This window comes from Anthonomus grandis, chromosome 1 (genome assembly GCF_022605725.1).
Source record: "Anthonomus grandis grandis chromosome 1, icAntGran1.3, whole genome shotgun sequence".
Lineage (NCBI taxonomy): Eukaryota > Metazoa > Arthropoda > Insecta > Coleoptera > Curculionidae > Anthonomus > Anthonomus grandis.
Genome location: NC_065546.1, coordinates 8,591,205 through 8,615,883, shown reverse-complemented (window position 1 = coordinate 8,615,883; position 24,679 = coordinate 8,591,205). Strand labels below are relative to the sequence as shown.

At 31.7% G+C, this 24,679-nt stretch overlaps 1 protein-coding gene and 1 non-coding gene across 8 annotated transcripts in view; one reads left to right on the top strand and one right to left on the bottom strand.

The window, feature by feature from the left end:
• LOC126750358 (uncharacterized) overlaps window positions 1–24,679 on the top strand; it is a 188,090-nt gene that overhangs the window by 48,831 nt on the left and 114,580 nt on the right. For 2 of the 7 annotated variants that reach the window (XM_050459951.1, XM_050459986.1), the window contains exon 2: window positions 92–209. The exons of 4 other annotated variants lie outside the window; for them this stretch is intronic. The gene's annotated coding sequence lies outside the window, so the exon portion shown is untranslated. Of the gene's footprint in view, window positions 1–91; window positions 210–22,508; window positions 22,528–24,679 lie in introns of those variants that run through there. One more of the 7 variants, XM_050459959.1, reaches the window with a different exon arrangement.
• Trnat-agu (transfer RNA threonine (anticodon AGU)) lies at window positions 18,728–18,801 on the bottom strand. Its single transcript has one exon. It is a non-coding gene; the product is annotated as a tRNA-Thr (tRNA).

Below are 24,679 nucleotides of genomic sequence, written 5' to 3'. Positions count from 1 at the left end.
ATCCAGACAAAATACATGAAAAAATAGTAATACATAATAATATGGAAATATTATTGACATGATTATTATTAATTTTCTGTTTTTATTTCAGGTACTGCAACTTTAGTATAAGGAACGAACATGTAACCTGATGCTAAATTATTTCGGAGCAAATCATATATACTTCTTTAGTATGCAAATACAAGAACTGGTTCGGCCTCAAACTTCTCGTAAGTGGCTAATTAATCCATTATAATAAATATATCATCATACTTCTATTTTATCAGTTTTTTACTTCTTACTTTTTGCAGCTTTTTTTAATAGAAAGTGGATTTTTATTTCGGTTCTCATCATCAGATTGTCACTATTTAAAATGAGTTAAGGGTTATAACGATTTTATTCTGCTACCCTCTAACTAATTTACAAGACTAAAAATTAAAAATCCAAACAATTATTAGCGGCAGATTAAGAAATCTTAATTTTATCTTTGTATATGATCTAAAAAATGATGAAAATAAATTCAGGAAAAATCAATGATAACCAATAGTGCTAGTTTCTCACGGTTTTTAAATGAAACTTTCCTAAAGAAGCAATCTGCATTCTAAGATCTACTAGATCAAAGCAAGTTAGTACATAATAGACTCAGGTGTCATCACATCAGAGCTTACCTTAGATCAAATTAAAAAATAAAATCAATTCAAAAGAAATTTGTGAGTGAAAAGTCCAAAAATAAATTTTACTGTATTATAACCAATTTAGTTGACTTCTTTTTTAAAACGGAAAAATCTGTTTTTAGAAAACGATGAATATTTTGTATAAGTTTTTTGCTTTTGATAATATCAGTTTCGGTGACTTTGAAATCTGACCTTTTTTTCATAATATACGCTTAAGATTTAAATGATTTACGTATACTTCGTTAATAATTTTAGCATTTTCAGCAGAATATTATAGGAAGAGCTTTAATGTAGATTGAATTCAAGAATAGCTTGAAGATATGAAGAAGTAACGTAATAATTATTGAAGCACTTATAAAGGAAAATAGATAATTTTGGTGTAGAGCTTTTTTAATGTGTAAAGTTTTTCACTAAAGGTTTAAGTTTAATAATTGAAAGAAACTATGCAGGGTGTTCATAATTAAAAAAATCAAATTAAACAATGCACTGCCTAATTTGTAAAATTTATTTCTCTTTCACAGTGTTCTTAAATACGTATTAGCAAGTTTGAAATAAGGCTAGTTCATAGCGCCAATATGTTGGAGTATTTTTCAAGATTAGCCTTTATTGATTACTTAAAGATAAATTAAGTAAAAGTACTACTTGTAATAGGCTATGACATTCATATTATTAACCAGGTTTATTTTCTCTTGTGTTCCTTCTGGTGTTATTTTCGGACTCATTAACATTTCAGCGGCCACAAAAAAATATGATAATTAACCTTGCCTGAAAGCGGAGGCGCCAAGATCTTAAATCCGATCTTGCTTTTTGTCTCTGTATATTTCCAAGGTTACTAAGATCAATAGTAGCCGTTATGAAGTCCATTTTTTAAAAGAGCACTGGTTTTCGATGGGAAATGTAAGGTCAGCTAGATTTAGTATTAAGAGTTTTAAACGAAAGGTTGATATTTTTGTTTACCTGCTTTCAAAGGTCAGTATTCTTGTAAAATGTATAAATATTATAATAATAAGCAACATTTTATTTGATCTGTGTAGATACTACCAAGTTCAGTTAGTTAGTTACTTATTTGTTTACTGATACTCTTACAAATATAATACAACATTATAACTAAAAGAACAACATAAAAAAAAACATAAGTACTTCATATTTGAGAATGAAAAAAACAAATCCAGCTTTGGAAATATTTTCGTCAAATAACTTTATGTTGCATGCGTCAACTAATTTCTAAATATCTAAATGGATACAAATCAGTTATTTTAATATAAAAAAAACTATTTTAGATTCCCTACGGAAATTAATCTTAGGGACTTAAAATAGTATATTGCTTATTATAGTGAAATCATTTTAAAATCCTTGATCTTGCTTATAATCTAAAAAATATCCTAAGTAACCCAAGCATATAGAGAAAGCTAAAAAAATTTTTTTTCAACTTTTCTATTATTTGTACCTATTCTACTTATGGTGACAACGCAACATAAGCGTACTCTAGAATGGGTCACACAAGTGCATTTAACAGGTTAATAATATAGAGTATAGACAGTATGTTAAAATATTTGGTATTTCTCATGAGGTAAATCCTTTATACAGTGCGGCTCTTAATTGTTCCCTCCTCCCTTAACTTTTGAATGCGTTCATATAAAAATTTGGCACACATCATTAGCAACCAAATACTACTTTTGGTCATTTTGTAAAAAATAAATACAAATGCGAAAAATAAGATTTTGAATGCCTGCCAATTTGGTATGGATAGAAGTAATGACTTAATATTCTAGGACCATGAAGCATTCAGTGGGAACTTTCAAACGATGTATCGCATGGCCTCTTTTTCTATTTTATTTTATTTTTCAAAATGGCGTCCTACCGCCATTTTGAAGTTTTGGTTGCTAATGCTGTGTGCCAAATTTTTAATTTTTATATAAAACGCATTCAAAATACAAGAGGTGGGGCACAATTAAGAGCCGTACTGTATAATCGTTATCCACAATAAATTCATAATAAGTATGATAAGTTGAATCCAAAGCCACAAAAACAAAAACAAAGTGAAGTACTGTGCAAAAGTATCAGCTTAACTTTTAGGATCAGATTCGGTAGGATCGTTATAGATAAACATAGTTTGGGGAATACCACTCTGTTTACTTTTGCAGCAATGAAAAACCAAAAACAGTTTCGGTTAATGCGATGTTGATTCTGACTGGCGACCTTAATGTAAATTTTTTAGACAAATCTAATGGATCAAATCGAATGCTTTTTAATCTGTTAAACTCATTTAATTTTAAGATGCACGTGGATCAGCCAACCCGGATTTCAGCATTTTCTTCCTCACTGATAGATTACTTCTGTACGAATTTTAACCAACACGAAAATCAGTGTACAACAATCAATGCCGGTTTGTCTGACCATGAGCCAATAGTGGGATTAGTAAAGCTTAATAGTGCAGCTAATGAGAATAAGTTTGGACGCTATAGACTTTATACTAGAGCTAATTTCCGCTAATTCTCTTTGTTTTGCAATATGTCAAGTTGGATAATGTATTGACTACTGTTAACCCACTGCATAGCTTTCATCAAATAGTATTAAACAATTTTAACACTGCTTTTCCTGTTGTCAATATTAAAAAACGAAATAGAAAACCTTGGTATACTAAGGGTTTACGAGTATCTGGGAAAAATATGAAAAATAGCCGTTCTCCCTATAGTGGAACGGCTCGTTAAGGTGAGGATGGTTTCATTTTTAAATAGGTTTGGCCTATTGAGTCTTTAGCAGTTTGGCTTTCGTGAGTCTGTGAGTACAAATGATGCTTTCTAGAACACTTTAGCTTTCTAGAGCACCTGTACAACCGACTGAATGTTGGTAAAGTTGCAGCTGCGGTATTCTGTGACTTGTCCAAGGCATTTGACTGCGTGAGTCACCGAGTGCTGCTGATGAAACTGGAGCTCTATGGTTTCAGAGGAACTGCCCTTGAGTGGTTTCGTTCCTACTTATCAAATCGTGTCCAGGCTGTCAAATTTAATGGTGGTATCTCTAAGGAACTTAATATAAATGTGGGTGTTCCGCAAGGATCAGTACTTGGTCCTTTACTTTTTCTCATTTATGTGAACGATCTGCCACAACTGCAGGTAACTGGCAAATTTACATTGTTTGCCGATGATACCACCATTCTCTGGCACGACTCTGAGGTTTCTCAAATGGAGGCCAATATACGTGCAGATTTGTTAAAAATAAAAGACTGGTGTGATGCAAATTTTTTGACATTTATAGATTTGTAGACGAAAATATTTCTTGCTAGTAAGGCGTACTATACTTTAGGTGAAATTTTTCATGATTAGCATTTAAGTATTTTTCAAAATTTTATATAACTTTATTTTATTTTAAATTAGTTTCTCGTTTTTATTCCCTTAATGTACAATCTATTGGCTATATCTACAACTCTATGTTTATATTGACAATAAAGCATTTTTGAGTTTGAGTTTGAGTTTTGATCCTCATTTGCATTTTGCTCCACAGCCCTTTGAAAACTCAGATATTTGATTTTAGTTTGCCTTTTAATATCCTGTTGAATAAGTGGCATTATTTAAATTAATTATTGGTCTCTTAGTTTGCAGATATATATTATAGTAATTTTTTTTAATTTAATTTTTAAACACTGATCAGAAATACTCAAATTTCCATAAAATTTAAGAGAAAAAACGATCGCAAAAATAAATTATATTCCAATTATATTCTGAGCATATTCCATTTAAACCAATCGTTACAAAATAGTCTAGTTCAAAGTACATTCTGTTTTTGTATTGCGCTATTATGTTTGTCACTGGCTCAAATTGATGACTTGAATTATTTAAAATATTTACAGATATTTCGGAACATTAATAGAATTTGTTAAATACATTTTCAGTTGGAATTTGTCGTTTATAAAGACCAAATTATGTGTAGGACTACGAAAGGGTGGGTATTCATTCATTAAGTGGGACAAACTGGTTAAATTCTATAACTAAACAAAACAAAAAACATTCCTATAGGTGTTTACTTTCAATTATCAAGCCTTTTATACGACAACGGTACCATTAATTTACTTTTCCTATAGCCAGTACTAACAAAGTCTTTTTAAGGAACGAGTTTTTTTTGAACACGTCATTATGCAATTTATGCTGTCTAGGAAATACCGCTCAAATTACACCGCCGTGGTTCACATACCTTTCGCTCTTCGAGTAAAATACTTTAATTGGGTACTACCCAAAAAACACACGCTGGGCGTTTTACTAAATGCGATCGAAAGCTGTTATTATTTAATTTTAGAAAATCTGAACGTATAGTACGGTATAATTATTCATTTGAACATGTGGCATTCAATAATCAGAAGTTTTAAATACACTCATTCTGAAAACAGTTTATCTGCAATTTCTGTATAAAAGTAATAGGAATCGATTTAGTGATGTTAAAGATTTTGTCCTTTTTATTTCTCCCTTGAATTATTTTAATTATTTGCTGAGATCTAATTTGTACATTTAAGTCGTAATAAAATTGTACAATTCTCGGTAAACCAGTCTACAAAATTAATTAACTATTTTGTAACGAGGCAGGTTATATAGTCAGTAATTAGCCAAGTCGGATTAATTTACCTCATCAGAAAAATCAGGTTCATTACAATACTCAAGGACAGAAACATAACGTGGAAAAAAAATCAGTTAATTGGTATAGTTTTAATTTTAATTAGACTTTAAGCTAAAGAGTTTAGTGACAAATTGTGATATATTTTAATCAAATATAATTTTTGTTTGAACCACATTACTTGAATTCTTTTAGTCACTTTATTCCTTCTACGGTTGTCTCTATTTTTTTTGCGTAATCAGCTCTTAACTCCAAACAGTATAATTCTCCACTTGCTTCTATAGAGATGTCTTAAAATTTTTTGTATTCGTTTATTTCTTAAAAAAGTCTAAACTGAAATCTGTCGATTATATGTAAATTGTAATATATAAACATAATACATATTGAAATATATAAATATAAATAAATTATTTTGGGTGAAGTAAGGTGAGACATGAAGTGAGTAGAAAGCAAGGCACTCAGAATATCTTATTATTTCATTTAGAACCAAAACATTAAAAGCATTATACTCCCTTCTCATTCCAAAAAGTAGCCAATTTTTCTGAAAGACACCTCTTACTAATATTTGAGAGGGTGAAGGGACACGAAGTTAAGTTAGCCTGAGTTAGTCAGTTACACTAAGACCGTTGACTTCACCCTCTAAAATAATCCCTTTTACTTTTTAAGGGATTTAGCGATAGATACGACATGGTCTAATCAGTAGAGAGAGAAATATACCTGATCTCAAATAGATAAATTTCATAAACTTGACAAACTTGTGCTGAACATTTTCAATCCTATTGAGTTTTATCTGATAGTTCAAGATTTGATCTGATCAGAAATATATATAAAGATTTAAATTCAGGAATATTACTGAAACCTCGAAAAAGACAAAGAGAAGAATCTGTGGAAGTTATCCAAAGAAGAAATATCATATTTCCTGAAAACTGTAATTGGTTTTATTTTATTTTATAGATGTTATTTTTGTAGCAAGGATTCTAAGAAGATGATCTACATTTTAGTATTAGTCTGATAAGATTGTAATATAGCAAACGTAATAAAGTGTGCAATAGACAGAAATCTATCATCTGTCGAGGAGGTATAAACAAAGCGTTGGATAGTACTAAAACAATATAGTTGGGGGAGTGAGAAAGATATATTTATGATGCCAATATTGCCTATTTTTGCAAATAAAGCAAGAAAATCTATAATAAATTCAATAACTTTTACGATCATCCTTCGCTTTGTGACTCCGCTCTGCTACTGTCTCAATGCAATGGTGCACAATTATTTTAAAATGAAAAAACAAAGTACATCTTCAAATCGTCTGTAAAAACTATAAACATTTTTTTTAATGAAGAATCTCATCACGTCCTGGAACTCCCAAGCTTTGTAATGAGGGAAAAATATGGCTTCAAATACAATTTTTGGTAGAGAGCCTCTAAGCTGTTTTTAATTTTCTTGGATTCAAATAATTTGATTCTCATAATCTGAATTTTCAGATGAGAGAAAAACCTGAAAAAATAAAGCAAACTGCTGAACTCATTTTAAGTTGTAATAAGAAGCAGATGTGACTCCAAATTTGATCTATAGGAAGGCCCTTAGAGCTTCCTGATGCAAAACCTAATCATCAGAGTCTAAGTTCTTTCAGGAGAAAAACTAGAAAATAATAAAAATCTCCTGAAGCCTCCCGTCATTCCAAGTTTTACATAAGTCCAAGATTTTCTTGCAAATGAGATCTTTGGACAAAACAACAAATTTAGATATGCAACTGAGCGCCTTATCAGTTATATTAGTCAACAGAGCTGTCAGATGGGCAATAATTATAATATAAAAAAGTTTGTACATAAGATTGGTAGAGGCAATGATTGTTTTTGTACTGGGCAATACTCCTGTAGACAAAAAGAAGGCATTCTTAAATATGGAAACCAAGACGGCACCATCAGCACCCCAAACTCAGCAAAATCCCTCCTAGCATCCTTTATTCTATAATTGCAATAATACGAAGACCACGTCTTTGGATAGTGAAAACATAAGCCAATTGGCTGCAAAATCCACATGCAAGAATGCCATATATGCTAACTGATGGGTAGATGTCATGAAAGGCCTGGAACAAGGCAGTAAAAAGAAGAACCTTAACAGGCTACGTAAAAAAAATATATATGTCGTAAGCCTAGCTGACATGTAGTTATCATGTTTTTCAAACCGCAGCGCAGGTTCCAGGCACACCCCAAGAATTTTGTCGCGTCTTGTTTACCCTCTGAAATAGGTGTTAGTCCAAGAGCCATAGTATTCTATTTTGATTTACGGGCAACCTATTTGACTAGCCGAGCAAACAGCCAAAGATCAAATGCAAAAGAGGTCTATTTAACGTTGTTAATGTAAGTTAAAAACAAGTCCTCAGTATCAATTTACACCAACAATATCTGATGTTCTTGTTGTGTACTGTCTGCTGTCTGCGGCTCGTGACGTAGCTCTGTTTCAAATTAAAGCTAACTAAAGAGTTAGTCCACCAGGATCCAATGGAATACATAGTAAAATGCCACCGTATAATATTCTTCCTCAAAGGCACCAACCAGGTGCTCCAACACATCCACCAAGGCAAGATCAAACGGCCCGAGATCAAACCTTAATTTCTTCGTAAAAATATGCGCAATTTTGGAAACCTTTAGACAAGATGAAAGTGTACTGTGGATATACTTAATTTTTATATATTTTTTTTATAGGATAAATAAGTTGATTTTTAAGCTTTTTCATAATTTATATAAGTTTTTAATAGCTTACTTTAATAACTTAATTTAACACAATCTGGAATATTCTGCGTCAGAAACTGCCACCGCAAGCAAATCTGCCAGAATCTGGTCGGCCACTTAGGCAAAGAAGGTATATGCACTTGACTGGTATTAACAGCTTAATTATGAGTCGAGTTCGAATTACGAAAAGAATCGGTCTCTCATATGTATACACTTCATAAAACTAATTGGCACAACTCTAATATCCATCTGCATGTTTCTTAACAGCTGGAAAAGTGGGTGCCATCTCTTCAATATTCTTTGGTTAGATGTGACCATTCAACAGAGTCCGATTACGACCTTAGCGTATTAAAAATAGTCTTATTTTTAATAATCTAATATCTTGCGTGTTCATAATGTTGAGTATGAACGTATGCATAAGTACCATAAGGACGTATAACATGGTGTCTCCAATTATGTAGGAATAACGTCAAACTTTTCAATAAGTAGTAATCAGTATAAAAATACATTAAATACAATGGTGTAATCTAAAATGGCAAATATCAAAGACAATTTGACAAAAAAAAACGGAATTTTTTAAGCAAAAAAAAAAATTGTCAGTATTACGTAAAGGTATAAGTAATAATATCTCTGAAAAATAATATGCAAAGTTAATTGAATTATTATGATAAAATGGAAAAAATCTCTCGTTCTCTGGTCAGGCCAAAGAAATTCTAATATTAGGATCAATTATTAACATCAATCCAGACGGTGAAAAGACAATAGATACATTAAAGCAAGATCTTTATGACATTGAATTTGATCGTAAGTCAGTTATCGTATATCTAGTTTATTACTCATAAACCAGGAAGTACTTCAGGACACTAATAGCATTAAGCAATTTTTCTTCTCAAGTTATCAAACTAAAAAGATGTGACGGGAAGACTGCACATCACATCGTACTGAAAGCAAGCCAAGCATATTATCCTTTACTGTTCGCTTATTTGCCTGTGTGTATAATACCCTAATGAAATTAATAAAAGCTATTACCATGAAAACGGCATCGCCAAGATGACTGCCTTCATCCAATTATTAATCTATGGCGGCTTATTAATCACTTTCCGCATGGTTTGCTATACATTAGAGTACATTAGACACGATCTCGGGAAGATTTACTAACATTAAAGTATACTTTATTAAATTACATATCGAATAAACAAAGACAAAAAGAGTTGCGAGAGGCGTGATTTTGTCTTCGGGCCAGCATTAGAGGCAACTTAGCGTTGTAATAATGCTTATGCTCGGATTAATGAAAGTTGTATTTGTACACAGATATTTTTGGTAGCAGTAACTTTTTTAAATATATGTTATTATTGCACTACCTATATATTTAATCATCCGTATCACTGTTTTAAATTGTCAACAGAAATCGATTTTACAATAAGTTTTGGCATAATTCGGCTATAATTTCAATTATTATGATCGATTATAAATTGAAAGGCGAATTACCGAAATAAAAACACAATACTGTCAGGTACCACATTGTAAACTGTCGCAATGTGGTTTCAAACAGTTTTAAGCGGTGTGAAATGATAAGGTATTTAGGCCAAATTTACCGAAAGATTTCGTTAAAAAAGCGGTTTTTGTATAATTGTTGTTTTGATAATTTGCAAAGTAGTTTATCACTTAATCTCAGCAGATCAGATCTTTCTAAAAGTTTGAACTGCCTATGGCTGCTAGAAATGCTACGTTAATATTTTCCACTCAAAGTGGGGCCATTTCAACAATTATCTTTCAGCCTTAAGAATCTCATAAGAATTTCATCTTCAAACGTAAAAGAGAGTCTATGAAAAATGAGCCACACATGTCTTGAGAGTTTATGAAGTAAAAGGAATGAAAATGTCTCTATGAGCAGAAAACCAAAAAACTCATGAATTAAAGAAGAATAGACCTACCAAAGAATAGAATAGAAGATAAAGTTAAAAGATACCAAGATCATTTTTTCTAAAAATAACTGTTATCGAAATTAAAGCATCTGTTTCCACTTCATTCTTCAGAATATTCAAATATGAAAAAATCTAACCATATAAGAACTGAACTTTGGTTCTGAACCATATAAGAAAGAAGATAGAGATAGAAACTTCCATGAAGAAGAAAAGCACTTTGTTTCAAAAATTGTAATGCAATGGTAAAACATTTGATTTTACTTAATTCCTTAGAATATAGTTCATGTTATGTTCATGCAAAAAAATCTGTTCCAAAAACTGTAATTATTACTCTTGGGCTTCTTTACTTTGAGCATTGGCAGTTCCCGTTTACCTTTTTCCTTCTGGTAAATGATGAATGGCCAGTAGATCTTCTACCACCAGTAATGATAGGTGGCAAATTTGCTTGCTTGGTGAGAAAACTAGATAGAAAAGGTCGTATGCAAAAGACGTGTGACGTGAAAAAAAGTGTAGAGACATACCTAAAAGATATACTTGTCGGTTGAGTTTACAATGACCTGTTCGGACTCCACTTAAGTCCGCTATCGTTCTCCTGTTCGAGAAAGCAGTGAGACTGTCTTCGCTTTCGTTGAGGTTAATAACAGTTCCGCTTCCCTACATTGCACTGTATCCTGGAACTCAACTTAGTCGAATTGACTTCCTTTTACTTAACTTGTTCAGCCCATCCTTGTACTTTTGCATCAGCTTGGAATTGTACTGTGTGCTTGGATAGCCTTCAAGGCAACCTGACGGTCCAAGTAAATAATGCCCTTTTCAGATTCTCTTTTAACTTCCTCTCTTATAGCTACCTCTATTATCGCAAACACTTCGCACACGCCGCTTGGAAGACCATTGTGTTACTTCCCAGTAAAAAGACCTCTCCTAGATGGGTGTTATATCAGTACAGTTCGGCTCCTGTGTCGCCGTGTGAGCCATTCCGGAGCATGTGTGCCAATATATTTGCCAAATCCTTACGAGGTTTACCAAATATGCTTGGCTAATCTTCTTTTTTTATGATAAGAACTACTATGTTGTTTGGCATTGTAGTCCGAGTGGCAAAATAGGCTATATCCTTTCCACTAATTTAGTATTAAACGTATTCCCTGCTTCTCATGTCCAAAATTCCCATGGAACGCTGTCTCTCATTTTTACATAGGATACCAAAGCCTCTCTTTAAATCCACAGTAAGGTTTGACAGTCCTATGATAACGTTAACCGAGTTTCTTGGAGAAGTCCTTATTGAACATGTTATGCCAAGACGGGGCACCAATCTTTTGCGGTTTCACTAGTTTTTGCTTATCATGCATCTTTTTAATCGCCGTTCATCAGACCATCCATTTATACTGTAGATCTATTTATAGCGGTGTAAAGCTTAGAGTGTAGGACGTTAGGCCTTATACCTCACTTCCTGTCGACTATCCTTGAGAGTTAATATAAGGGGACAAATACCTTGTTTACTACCTCATTAATGTATGTAGTTGTTCCACAATTGCTTGTCGATTTAGACCTTTAAGTATTTGCTTTATTTCCAAGAATATCTGGTACATCAATAGAGGTCTCCGCAGAATTCCTTATTTTAGTAAAACGTATGAACTTTTGTGTATGAATGAATGTTTTATTAGGTTTTACAGAGCCCTGTTTACACGGACCACTTGGACCATTTGGATGATCCTACATACGATTTACATACGTTTAAATATTATTCTAAAAAAATATTGCTTACATTTGTCGTTTTTTCTTAAATCCTCATGCAATGTAATCAAAAAATAATGATTTAGAGACCCGCTTTAAAATAATTCATTTAAAGTAACGCAATCGCATAAGTAACCAAATTTCCAAAAAGACAAGAATTACCCATTTTGTCGAGAATAGATGCAGCGAATTAGAATCGAGGTCGAATTCACAAGAGCCATAACAAGCAAAAGTTTTTATTTGACTGTGCAAAGGTGACTCGATTTACTTACTTTTGCATTTCGACGAAAGCGTCGAGAGTTTTACTACCAATTTCGGGTTCATTCGATAATGAAGTTGCGAAATTAGGAGCGGACTTTAACTGCAAACAAAGTTGTGAATCAAAGTGTGACGTGTGTATGACTTCGAGAATGTTTGCCTTATTGTCCTAAATCATTTGACTTTGGTCCATCTATCGTTAAAGTTATTAACCTTCTCTTTTAAAATAAGCCTTAACTCAATAAGAATCATTAACCGCCACGAATATTATAATGTCACAGAATGAATTAAGAGAAGGGCAACAGCACAAGTTCCATTACGAAGAAAAATATGATTCTCAACTCATCTTATAAAACCAATCGACATAATTTACTACTAACTAACCGTCTGGTTGGTCTCTTAAAAATGTGTGATAATAGCCGGCCTCAAAGCGCAGAACAGCGGCGAAGTTTATCTTCGCGGCTCCCTTGCAGCTTTATTGACAGCCGCGCATCCGTTACACACTACGGTTTATTGCGCCATTTGCAGTTTTACTTAAGAACCGAATTCCTTCGGGTTTCATTGTGACTTAAGAGATAAGTATCCCTTATAATTATTTTGATGGATATTATTATACATTAAGCGAGTGAGCTAGCCATCGTTTCTTTACCGCCATATCATGGTGTAAATAAGTAATTATGGTCTGTAAAGCAAACTTTAGCCCGCAATTTAGGAGACAAAGTGCACAATGTAGAGTCATTTGATAAATTATTCTAGTAATTAGACTATCAGCAAGTGATGGAACAGGTTTTCGTAAAGAGTCTTGGATGGGGTATTTTTTACCCATTTGACCCTGAAACTATATTTTTCCGAATTTGTATTTTTTTTTTCTTAAAAACAGTCAATAGAAAGTCCCATGAGTCGAGAAAAAATCATGATTTTTTTTTTCAATTTCCAGTTTTGGAAAAAAGGACGTTAGGATAAAGGGCTACTATTAGAAAAATAAGTAAAGACTTAAAAATATGTTTATATATCTTACAAAATGCTTAGGAAAATACTTAAAACTTAAACTTAAAAACTAATTTGTATGATAGTCCACAAAACAGTTTTTTGGGTGAAGACCAACTTCACATTTTTGGCACACAAAATTTGCTTTTTTGTGGCACACAGCACATTTCCGCTGACTCTCGTGATATGTAACTAAATGATCTAGTCTATCGTAACGTGTGAATTGGAATGCAGTTTTCGGCAATTTCGAAGGGCCTCTCTTAGTTGTTTTCATGTACGTTTCGAGCAGCTGTGTCCCTAGGTCCCTTCTAAACTGAAGTTGGTCAAGAGTACCACCATTATTCCTATGGAGTTGCCACGAGTTTTGTGAGGCTATGTCTACACAGTGGGAAAATAACGGAAAATACCACTTTTTACCCCGTATTGAAACTCTATATTGGCTTATGTTTTGGTCACTACGGTCTACACCTCCCATATTTTCGTTGTATGCCTTGATCAATTGAGGCTGATCTATATAAACATGCTTTTTTTCAGCCTGTGAAAATTGTTTGACCTTATTTACTGGAAAAACTGAACATGCATTGGTGGCTAAAGTAACAATGCTGTTGTCATTTCATTTGCATAATGCGATTTCATTATCGGCAACACTCCATTCAAATGTACCTCGTGTCTTTTTCTTCAAAACTGCCGCATTGCTAAATGGAGATTGTGGGATCCGGTTTTCACGTATAGTACCGGTTGCCTTGATGTTCCTCAATTTTAGCTCCTTTAGAAGTGACAAAGATGTGAAAAAATTGTCAAAAAATATGTGAAAGGGCTGGTAAGGCATTTTCTGTAAAACATCTGCATATTGGAGAACAACTGACGCTCCCAAACCCAGGTGTTTATATTTGTCCGGAATTATGAATTGAAATCTATCTCTGGAAATAGCGGCTAATATAAGTTTATTCTGGGTATCGTTGCAATTTTGCCAATACATATGTCGCCTTGGAACAGTTGTATATCCACTGACACAAAGTAACACCCCTGTGAAGCAGTACATCTCGTCTGCAGTAACGTTAGCGGGGCGGTTTTTTTGCTGTGCATAAATATGGGTAAAATTGACAATTTCTCCTACCAAGTTCTCATCAAAGAACAGCTTGAAAATATTTCCAGGGGAACGATTGCTTTATGCAGTTTGAACTGATTGCCATTGTATAAACGTAGACTCTAAATCTTTATTGAGAGTATAGTCAAACGTCTTTATGTGTTTAGGTCGCCTTTCAACAAAAGTGGACAGTGGTAGATCGTCATCACTGTCCCAGTCGTCTTCACGTTCTACGTCAAATTCAATGTCCGCCGGGGCCCTTAGTTGCATTCCGGGTAAATTATTTGGTACTACATCGTCTTCAGCCCCAGAATTTTCATCGGTATCGCAGTTTTCGTTGGCATTTTCGGGTGGAAAAATTGCAATGCCTGTAGGAATATCCGACGTAGAGTCATTATCCAATTCCTCTAAGAGTTCTGCCATGGTTAGTGGCTTTTTCCAATACCTGTAAAAAACCACATAGTATATAATCCTACCGTCCTTTTAAAAGAACTCGTTTAATTGAACGCTCCTGGATTGATCAAGAAGTGTGAAACATAACCACAAATATATAAAAAGGTCAGTATGTTATTTGTTAAAAACAATCAAAACAAGAACGAAAAAATAAACGAGTTTTAACATACCTTACCTTGAGTCGCTCATTGCAAAATCACTGGAAACACAGCGTGTTTTATTCGTCACTATCGATCCAAAAATTAACAAAATCCTAACGATCGCGATTGACCATGTTTAAGATGTTAACTAAATATAATGTGACACTGGCGACATCTTCAAACCGTCAGCTGAATCAGAAAAATACAGGTTTCTTTTTGAAATCCTTTTAAAAGGACGGTAGGCGTAAATGGGTTAATAGAGGTTCAAATAGGTTTATGGAATATATCCATTTGAATATGTATATTCAAAAATTTGAAGAAACCTTAATTTTACCTTAGAAATCTCTATCCTATTCCAGAAAATTGTAAATTAAATATATTTAAGAACAGTCTCAACTTTAGCCCAATCCAGATAACTAAGAAAGAGAATATCATCACGTATTTCAAAAAACCCCAACTATACAAATTGCAGTCAAGAACTTCTTCATTTCACTTATATCAGGCAATTGAGAAACAAAATATCAACTGCTTGGAAAAACCCTAATAATACAAATTACAGGATAGAAATCCCTAATTTCACTTTATATACCCCAGGTAGCCTTAAGAAATCTTATTTAAATATTCTAGGTCCCCAAAATCTGATTTTTTTATTCTAGAAGAACAAAATACTTAATTTTTAAAGTTAAAAGCCAATCTCACTTTACTTATTTTAGGCGGTTAAAGAATATAATATCATCAACAGCCTTATAATATTTTTACAAATTCTGAAAATCATCCATTTGACTTATTTCAGGAAGTTGAGTAACCAAAGACAGACACCTGGAAAAACATCTTATTTTACATAATTCTAGCGGCAAAAACTGAATTTTCCTATTCTAATATATAATTAAGAACCAAATATATCTCCAATAACCTCAATTGTAGTCAGATTCTAGAAAATTGAGTAAGACAATATCGTCACCGGCTTCAAAACACCCTTATTTTACAAATTGCAGGCAAGAAATCCTTCATTTCATTCCCCCCATAGCAGGCAGTTGAGGAACAAAATATTTCACTTATTCCAGGCTGTCAGGTGGTTAAATATCTTTAAAAGCCTGGGAAAATCTAATTTTATATATTCCAGATAAAAAAAAACTGATGTATTTATTCAAGAACAATAAAATATCGAATTTTAAAAATTCCAGGCGGGAAAAATCTGATTTTATTTATTTCAGTTAAAAAAACCAAATATCTTTAGTATTAACAAATTATCAACAATTTATCTTGGCCAAGATAAATTGTTGATAAATTGTGTCATAAGCTTGTGGTAATTAGTGATAATATGAAGTGAATGCTACTAATGTAGCATTTTTAAAATCAAATTGGGATAAGATTGCTAGGATACTACAAAATTCTACAGTGTCTAGACAGAAAGACTAGGTTAGGTTTGTTGTGAGTAAGGCAGCTTGTATTCCTCCACTGCGATCCTAGGTTTATTGAGGCTCAGACATACAAGACTAACGCAGAAAGACTAAGATGAATAAAAAAAGTGACATTTAATCTACAAAAAAAGGTTTAAGGGTGAAAAGCGTAAAAAATTGGATAAAATGTCGTCTTTAAATCACATCACTTCTTAGACATTCAATAAATAACTTTAGGGGAAATTATCTCTGATTGCTTCAGTTCCATCTTCCAGCTAAGTAAAACTCACCTATTATACATAACATGGACTACAGCAGACTCATTCAAACTCTTCTAGAAAAAAGATAAAAATAAGAACCATTCTTAGATAATCACAGTTCTTCTATTTATAAAAATGAACGAACTTTATTTTCCAATAAGCGGGTTAGAGACGAAATCTTTTACAAATACTAAATAAACTCTCGTTTAGAATCTCAATCAGACCTTTTCATTTCATATAACCAAAATTACCTTCAGAGCCATCGAAGAATGTTTTGGATCCACCCTGATCCATCTGCAATAAAATATTATTTGATCAGTAAAAGAAACAATGTTTTTAAATATCTATCTTCTTAAAAAATGCCAAAACTTTCACGAAAGTATTACTACAGAAGAAAATTTATCACTTACAAATAGACATAAGTATTCAAACAATCCTCGCGATGATCGCTTAAATGTTTTTGTGAGAAAATTTAAAAGAGACATGTTATTGTAAAATAATTGTTGTGGTAACGAGAAGAAGAAAGGAAAAGTTTTTAATTGCATTGGGGTATTAAGGCGTGCTTAATGATACGATGGTGTGCGATCTTAGTTTTGATGATGGTTATTTCCTATTTGGATTATAATGCTATATTTTCACATGAACCATTAATTTTCTATCTAAATCTCATCATTTTTTTAGATGGTTAAACAGTGTGAGTAGAGATAGTTGTCATTCTCAGATAAAAATACTGAGGTTTCAGTAAAACTAAATTTGCAATATCTAACTGTATATCTGATCTGGAGGTAATAAATTACTGAAAGGTCTCTCTTTTCTGTGGACTATGGATATATGATATAAATAAAATAAATCAATAAATAATAATAATTAGTGATTTATTTCTAACATACAAGACCGCACATCTTTATATAACCTATTGAAAATTAGGTTAATTGCGGTCATTAACAATACGGCAACTGTCACAGCATTGGATTTATAAGATACCTAATTGAAGAACAAAAAGTTACTGACATGACAGCTTTATACTGAGGAAATATTTATGTATTAGGTTTAAATGAAAAATAGGAATTATTTTATTCTTTATTCATTATCAAAATATAGCTATGTTTTAATATTGCTTAACACTTGTTAATCGATCAAAACGGTCTATTTTCATTAATTAATGCGCAACAGTCTACTCTAATACTATAATAATTAAATTGTTGTTACTGTAATGGAATAAAACTTATTTTGTTTTTATATAATCGGAAATACTCGTATTTCTATGAAATAAAACAATCGACCTGTTCTAGTTTCTGTATAGTGCAGCTTGGCCCCAGGTGAATGAGCCATTATCATAGAAAATGCAAATGTTGCACTACTTGCACAAAATAAGTGAATGGGGCTTATAAAGTGTGAAATAAATGTTTTATAACTGTTATTTAAATCTTAGAAGGTGCTCAGCTATAAATTATCTTATATGATTTCTAAATGGTACCCATGGATGGATTTTTCTGTAATTCCTAATCTCTCTTGAGTTAAAATATTTTGGAATCTACTGAAATAATTTACTGAAAAGCTCGAAAAATGTAGTATTAACAGTGGTCTGTCTCGTCCTAGTTGTGATTAGTCGCAAACTCCTACTCTACTGTTCTATACTACTGCCATATTTATTATTATTTTTACTATCACGATCATCCGCTTGCTTTCCGTATAATTGATTTTGTAAATATAGGTGTAGAGTGCTTTGGTAATAGGATTTCCTTTACAGACTCCTATAAATGCTTGATCTAAATTCATGAAGTAGGTTTTTAGATGCTGTCTAGGTTAGGTTTGCCAGTTTTCGCTTATTGTTAAGTAACTATTGCTTATAAAGATACATACTTAAGCAGTACTATATAATATATTATAACAAACACATTTTACATGGTATGTGATAGTACATTCAATTTTTGTTCTTCAACCAGTAGCCAGCCATTCACTTCGCTTTGAGCTCTGAAAGTGTACCCGCCCACTTTGACATTATAATATAATATAAATTTATTACGATAAGCTGCTAGTGTTATCTTAGTATAAGCTGTAATTATACCGCATGCGTGCCACCCAGGCATACAGTAATTATTTATATTGTAATGTCTTTATTTTTAATATTTTTACTTACCCAAGCGATTTTAAATACTTATATTGTAATAATATTATAAATTCTTTTATTTTCCTTGAGACAAGCTTTATACCGGAAGATCCTAAATTTATGTACTCGTTCAAGTGAATAATTAGCTAATGCAATTAATTATCAATCCATGTGCTTAAAGACTTTTTTGTGATCATTGATGCGAAGAAATGGTGAAGGGAATTTCGCTATTGATGTCATAAAAGACATAAATAGCGAAATTTCCTGTCATCAGCCAATCAAATCATACAAAATAGGTTATAATAATATACTTTAAATAATAGGTTAACTTTACAACTTTAATAATAAAATATTTATTTCAAATAAATTATGAAAAAAAGTAAATTAGGCCCCGGCGAGATTCGAACTCACGATCTCCTGTTTACTAGACAGGCGCTTTAACCAACTAAGCCACGGCGCCGATGTTCCAGTAAAATTCGATGTTATTTTTACATTCTTGTATAATTAATATGAGTTTAATATTTGCATTAGAAAATTAAACAATAAAAAATAGTATTTCTGGATTGTTTCCAGTAATTAAATTAAATTTTAGTAAAATATTAATTCCTGGATGTGGCGAAAAGGTGTACAAAATATTTATGCGACGATTTAAAAGAAATCGTTGCCTAAATTTTCATAAAATAAAAGTTCTTATACAGGGTCCTGCAACAGTGCGTCGGTCTTCCATAAAGCCTAAAAAAATTAGGTTAAAATTTCCTAACCTCTTAAAAAATTTTTGGGACCTGATAGCACATATCTGGAAAATATTTTGAAGTATACAGGGTGCTTCAAAAAAGTAGGGCGATATAAGCAGCATTTTTTTTAAATGGAATGCTATTCTTTTTATTTTATTTTTAGGACCGCCTTAGGCTACCTAGTATACGCGCTAAATATGGCTGCTTTGTCATGCGCAGTTTGACTGCAATAATTTTTTTAAATTTGTTCGTAGTGGCGTAGTGACGCATTTCTGGACTTGGGTTCCTATACTCAAATGGATTCTTCTGTTGCACTGAACAACTCCCAGAAGTTTGATCCCATAGTTCTGAAACACCCTGTATATGAAGAAATCTATAGAAGAAAAATTAAATGATGTTTTATCAATGTTTTTAAGATGTAAAGAAATTAAAAGGTGGCATAGAAAAACTGGAAAAGTTTAATTTTTAGGAAAATAAAAAAGACAACACAGGAGATGATTTAGTTGATGTAATAATAAGCTGCTTAAAGTTATCTGATTTATTAAATTTTCATTTCGAATGATAAAAAATAATGATGGTTACATAATTCTTCCTTAATTTCAAGGTCATTACACAGGGCACATATAGAATACCCTAAAACTTTTCTTTAATCTGTAAATAAGATAACTTAACCCTTGTCTTATACAAATAATCGATTAAAAGAGTATAATCTTTTTATTATAGAAGTTTAATTATAATTTTAAAAAAACCTGAAAATATTTTATAAAACTTTTTTGTTTCTATTTTTTTTAAAGCTGAAAAAATCATCTTATAAGTAAATCCGCAATTTTTAAAAGAAAAAAGTTTATCGTATAATCTTTGACCTAGAAGGCAGAAGGAAGTCAAGTCGCCTAAATTAGGAATCCCGGTTCGAATCGAGTAAAGTAACTCGAAACTCGATATCCTTTTTGCGACGACCGATTCCGGGAAATCGCATCTATTGAGGCTAACACTAGCGGTATTCCTGATGGGTGCCCAAGGTATTCGTTACATGCGCATCGTTAATATACGTACCAGAATACCAGGCGTCTTTTATTTCCTCCTTTCTTGTTCATTGGTTTGGATACGTATGTGGGATGTCACGGTTTACTGCCTATTTGTAGCGCGATACTGATAAATCAGACTTAAAAATCCATGGGGAAAAATACCAACGGTGTCGTTAGTTATAAATATTCCAAACAACTGAAAACGAGGTCGAACTGAGGTAATAATTTTAAAGAAGTAATTGCTATGCAGTAATCTAAATAAAATATGTTGACAACTGAAGAGTTATTGATTTAAGTATGGGTTAGTTCAAATTTATTGAACATTATCCTCTTCATCTTGTAAATCTATGGTAATTGCTTATAGAAAAATCAAACTGTAATGGAGAAACGAAAAAAAATTTACTAGATTTCTCTTAGTGATTTAATAGGTCTTAAATATTAATATAATTTTTGTCTCAAAAATTCGGGCCTTTTTATGGTTTAAATATGCAAATAATATAAATTAACATTTTAAATTTATAAAAAATAGGATCATTTTACACAATTGTTATATAAATATTATGTCGAATATAAAAAGTACTTATTTTGGCTTTTTAAATATAAGAATTAAAAGTTACATTACACAATCATTTTCGTCAAGTGAAAGGAATGTGAATTTTAAGGCACCGACCAGCCAAAAGGTAGTCCTTTAGTCCTTTAGTACCTTTATGCAGTCCAGTACAAGCTTGAAGCCTCATCTTTTCGGTCGTTATAGTCTTAATGGTAGCTCTGCTATTCGATCAGATTGATACGACTGTATTGCGGTATCCGTAATTTAGGATTTCCAATCCGTATTTCAATTCAGCAAACACTTCAACCTGGTAGATAGTAGCATGTTCCCCAGTATGCCCTGCTGGTATATGGACCTTCATCACAGGAGGCAAATGGTTCTCCTGTTTAGCAATGGATGTCCAGTTAAATCCTGCCTCTACCTCCGATGCCTTGGTCATATATATATCTCCCGTATCCTATCAGAAAATTATTCAAGCCACTGAGTACAACATACTTGTAAAAACTGATTTTTTGTATATTGGAAAATATACAACTAAGAATGATATTATTTTTTTACCTACATTCAAGCGAAGTTTTTAAAATGTATATTTTCTTTACAAATGATATTTTAGAAACTTAATAGATTGAAAAAATATTCACAGTTGTTTAAGACCAACATGTACATTCTAAAATGTCTTATGATAATATTTTAAAGAAAGAATACAGTTCTTGGTACTTACGTAACCTGATTTGATGTTATACCAAATCTCTCTGGCATAATTTTGGGAAATAAAAATTTTAATTTACTAAGTTTGGTAATAAGTAATTCATGATAAAAAAATATATTTAAAATAGAAAAACTTAATTCTGATAAAAAAGTTTGAACTGGAAATTTTAAACAATATCTAAAACCTTAAGGAGATTTTCTTTGCACTTTTTAAATAAAGCCACAAACAGTTTTATTTTCTTATAAAAAACTTAGAAATAAATTTAAAAAAATGTTTAAGTCACAAATTTGGAAAAAATTTTAAAAAAATACCTTCATAAAAAAACTTTAAATTAAAGCAGAAAAAACTTAAATTCTTACAAGTTAATTAAATTAAATTTTCAGACATTTCTAAGGCAATAATAAAAGTTAAAATTAAAAATACGTGATGAAATGTTAAGAGCGAATGAAATTAAAATTCTTTAGCTAAACATTTATATAAAAATTTGTTTTAAATGAAATTTATTAAAGCATAAAAACCAATAAAGGAATACCCCAAATGTATAGATTTTATTTCGTAAAGTCAATAAGTATATATACATTTTTTAAGTATAAATAATTCCTTTCACTAAATATTGAAATTAATCTTCTACATTGAAATGAAAATGCATAGATTAAAGTTTAAATTCAATTAATTGTAGCTGGCCATCTAGGAATGTTATTATTCCTCTTAATCAAATATTGGATTTAATGACATTTTGGTTATAGGAGTTTTTTTTCTATAATATATCAGCCTCTTAAACATTTTATATTTCAAAAACTAAAACTACCGTAAAAACTAAGAAATGAATCTAATTATCTGAAAGTCCCATTTAATTAACTGACCTTAATATTCTCTATATTAAGAAACTAATAAGGCCAAGAACCAAGTATTAATTACAAAAAGACACTTAATAAGTGATTACCTCACAAGAATCCCAATATAACTTAGTTATAATTAAATTAAAGCATATTTGTTATCGATTTTATGCTTTTTATGCTTTGCGCATACTATCGATAAACAATTTGTAAGTTTATTTTAAGGTTGTGAATAAAAGTTCGGAGTTATATAGAAACCAGATATAATATGTTACTTTTTAATGTTTAAGTGATATTTTGTATTGAATTATTGCTGAATGTGTTTAATCTAGGTAAGATAAGAAGGGACTTTCTGTCCGTTTGTATATCAGTGATAGGTTATAAGCTTCTATAGAATAAATTATGTGCAATTTTATTAAATTCACAAAGTAACAGTCTCATAATTTAATAGTATGGTTAGCCATTTTCACTTAGTTTAAGATATCAGGTACACTTTTCCCTTCACCTGTCCGTTATCATTTTATTTCATGTTGAATATCAACAAATACTATAATAGCAGACATAGCATTATTTTTTCATTTTTCGTTCATAGCGTCAATAATTTTTTTTTTGATTTATAGTTCTTATTATAATAGTCTTTGACCAACTTTTTTAATGTAATACCTGGCATGTGATTACTAATTGCATATTTGAATTCTCTTAGAAAAAACTGTGATTTCTTTTGTATTTTTTTATTTGTGTTTATTAAACAACCTAACAAACAATGTAACTAGCGAATGGCAGCATAGTTGTCACAGCTAACAGCAGGAGTTAAGACAGGTATCCAAAATAACTTATATCTGGAGGCGACTATATTCATAAATAATTTTTTTATTTAATTTTATGTCCTTTTGTGTATATTTGTAACTATTATGTACGATCCACCATCTATAAACTGCTGGGCCTCTGCCATTTTCATACTGTCTTCATTCAAAATAAAGAGAGAGAAGAGGGCATATATAATGTTTAAATGGTAAAATAATTTTTTGAGCTAGGCTCGGCATCTGATTCGACTTTCCTTACGCGTGTTGTATCGCGCCCTAGTAAGCTACCCGCTTAAACGGCCACGTCGGTTCGTTCTCAAATAAGTTGATTTGCAAGAAGGGAAAATAAAACAGTTATTTTTTCTGACTAGAAGAAAACCGTTTAATGAATTGAAATAAAACTTAGAAAATTTCGACACTTAAATCTATACCGTACTCAAATTACAAATTACAAAAATCACGTTCACGTTAAAGATTAAAAATCTGACCCAATACAGTGGTTATCCCGGCGAACTCTTATTTTACTCTAATATTAATTATTCCTGGCGGCGGTCGACGATCAACCGTAACCCAAAGCTAAACAAAAAATATAAACATAAACGCCGGTATATCAGGGCGACGATTGTATTACTGATAGGCACTAAAGATACAACAATATCAAATATCAAAAGGAGATAAACTTAATAGTTGATATATATAATGCTGCGTTGTCCCATATTTTAAGCAATAATACATACATAATTACGGGAATTCCTAACAACGCGATTTAAGTTATTTATAATACGCACAGATTAAACAACTATAAAATTGTTTGAAAAAAGAAAACAATTAATATAAGGCATGGTAGATACTTCTGACATCAATAAGATATTTCACTTATAAAAATTAAAACCTGTGAGCGTCATTTAAATAATTTTATAATTTTTAATACGTTAAATAAATTCAAAATAGTCCAAAATAATCAAAATAAATCATAAAAATAGAATTAACACCTTGTAAAACAACTGGGCGCTTGGGCGACTCCAAAGTAGAGATGGTGACGTGTAGACCTGAAATAATAAAAGTAACCTGAGCACACTTATTCCCGTAAAATTAATTAATTAAAAAGATGTTAAGCAAAACTCATTAATATGAAAAATATGAATTAATATGTTTTAAACTTGCTCAGAGATTTTACTTTTACGATAGCCATTTAATTCATGTTCACCAACATTTAACCACTTTACTTTAATATCCCAAAATTCATTATTCACCAATTTGTTACTTTTATCCAATTGAATGTCCCAGTAACGACAACGTACTGATATTGAATGGTATACAATCGTTCAATATGCCAAAACGTGAGCACTACATTACTCACAAGCCGTAGCCAAAATGCTACCAAAAACATTATCATAAAACATGAGATTGAGACAGCAATCTCCAATCTAGACCACCTGACGATAACACACTTTGTACTAAGGGGTGCAATGGACACCAAAACGCGAGGATCGTCTCCAGATACAAAGCCTTGTTAAATACAACGTGCTGTGCAATGGTCCCAGACCAGCTCAGTATCTTAACAAGAAACAATAAACAATCGTCACAACAACACAAGCAAGACAAGCAACAATCGGTCATTAAAATATTTCATTAATCACATTTTTAATTAAAAAGGCAAAATAGCGGTCTAATCAATAAA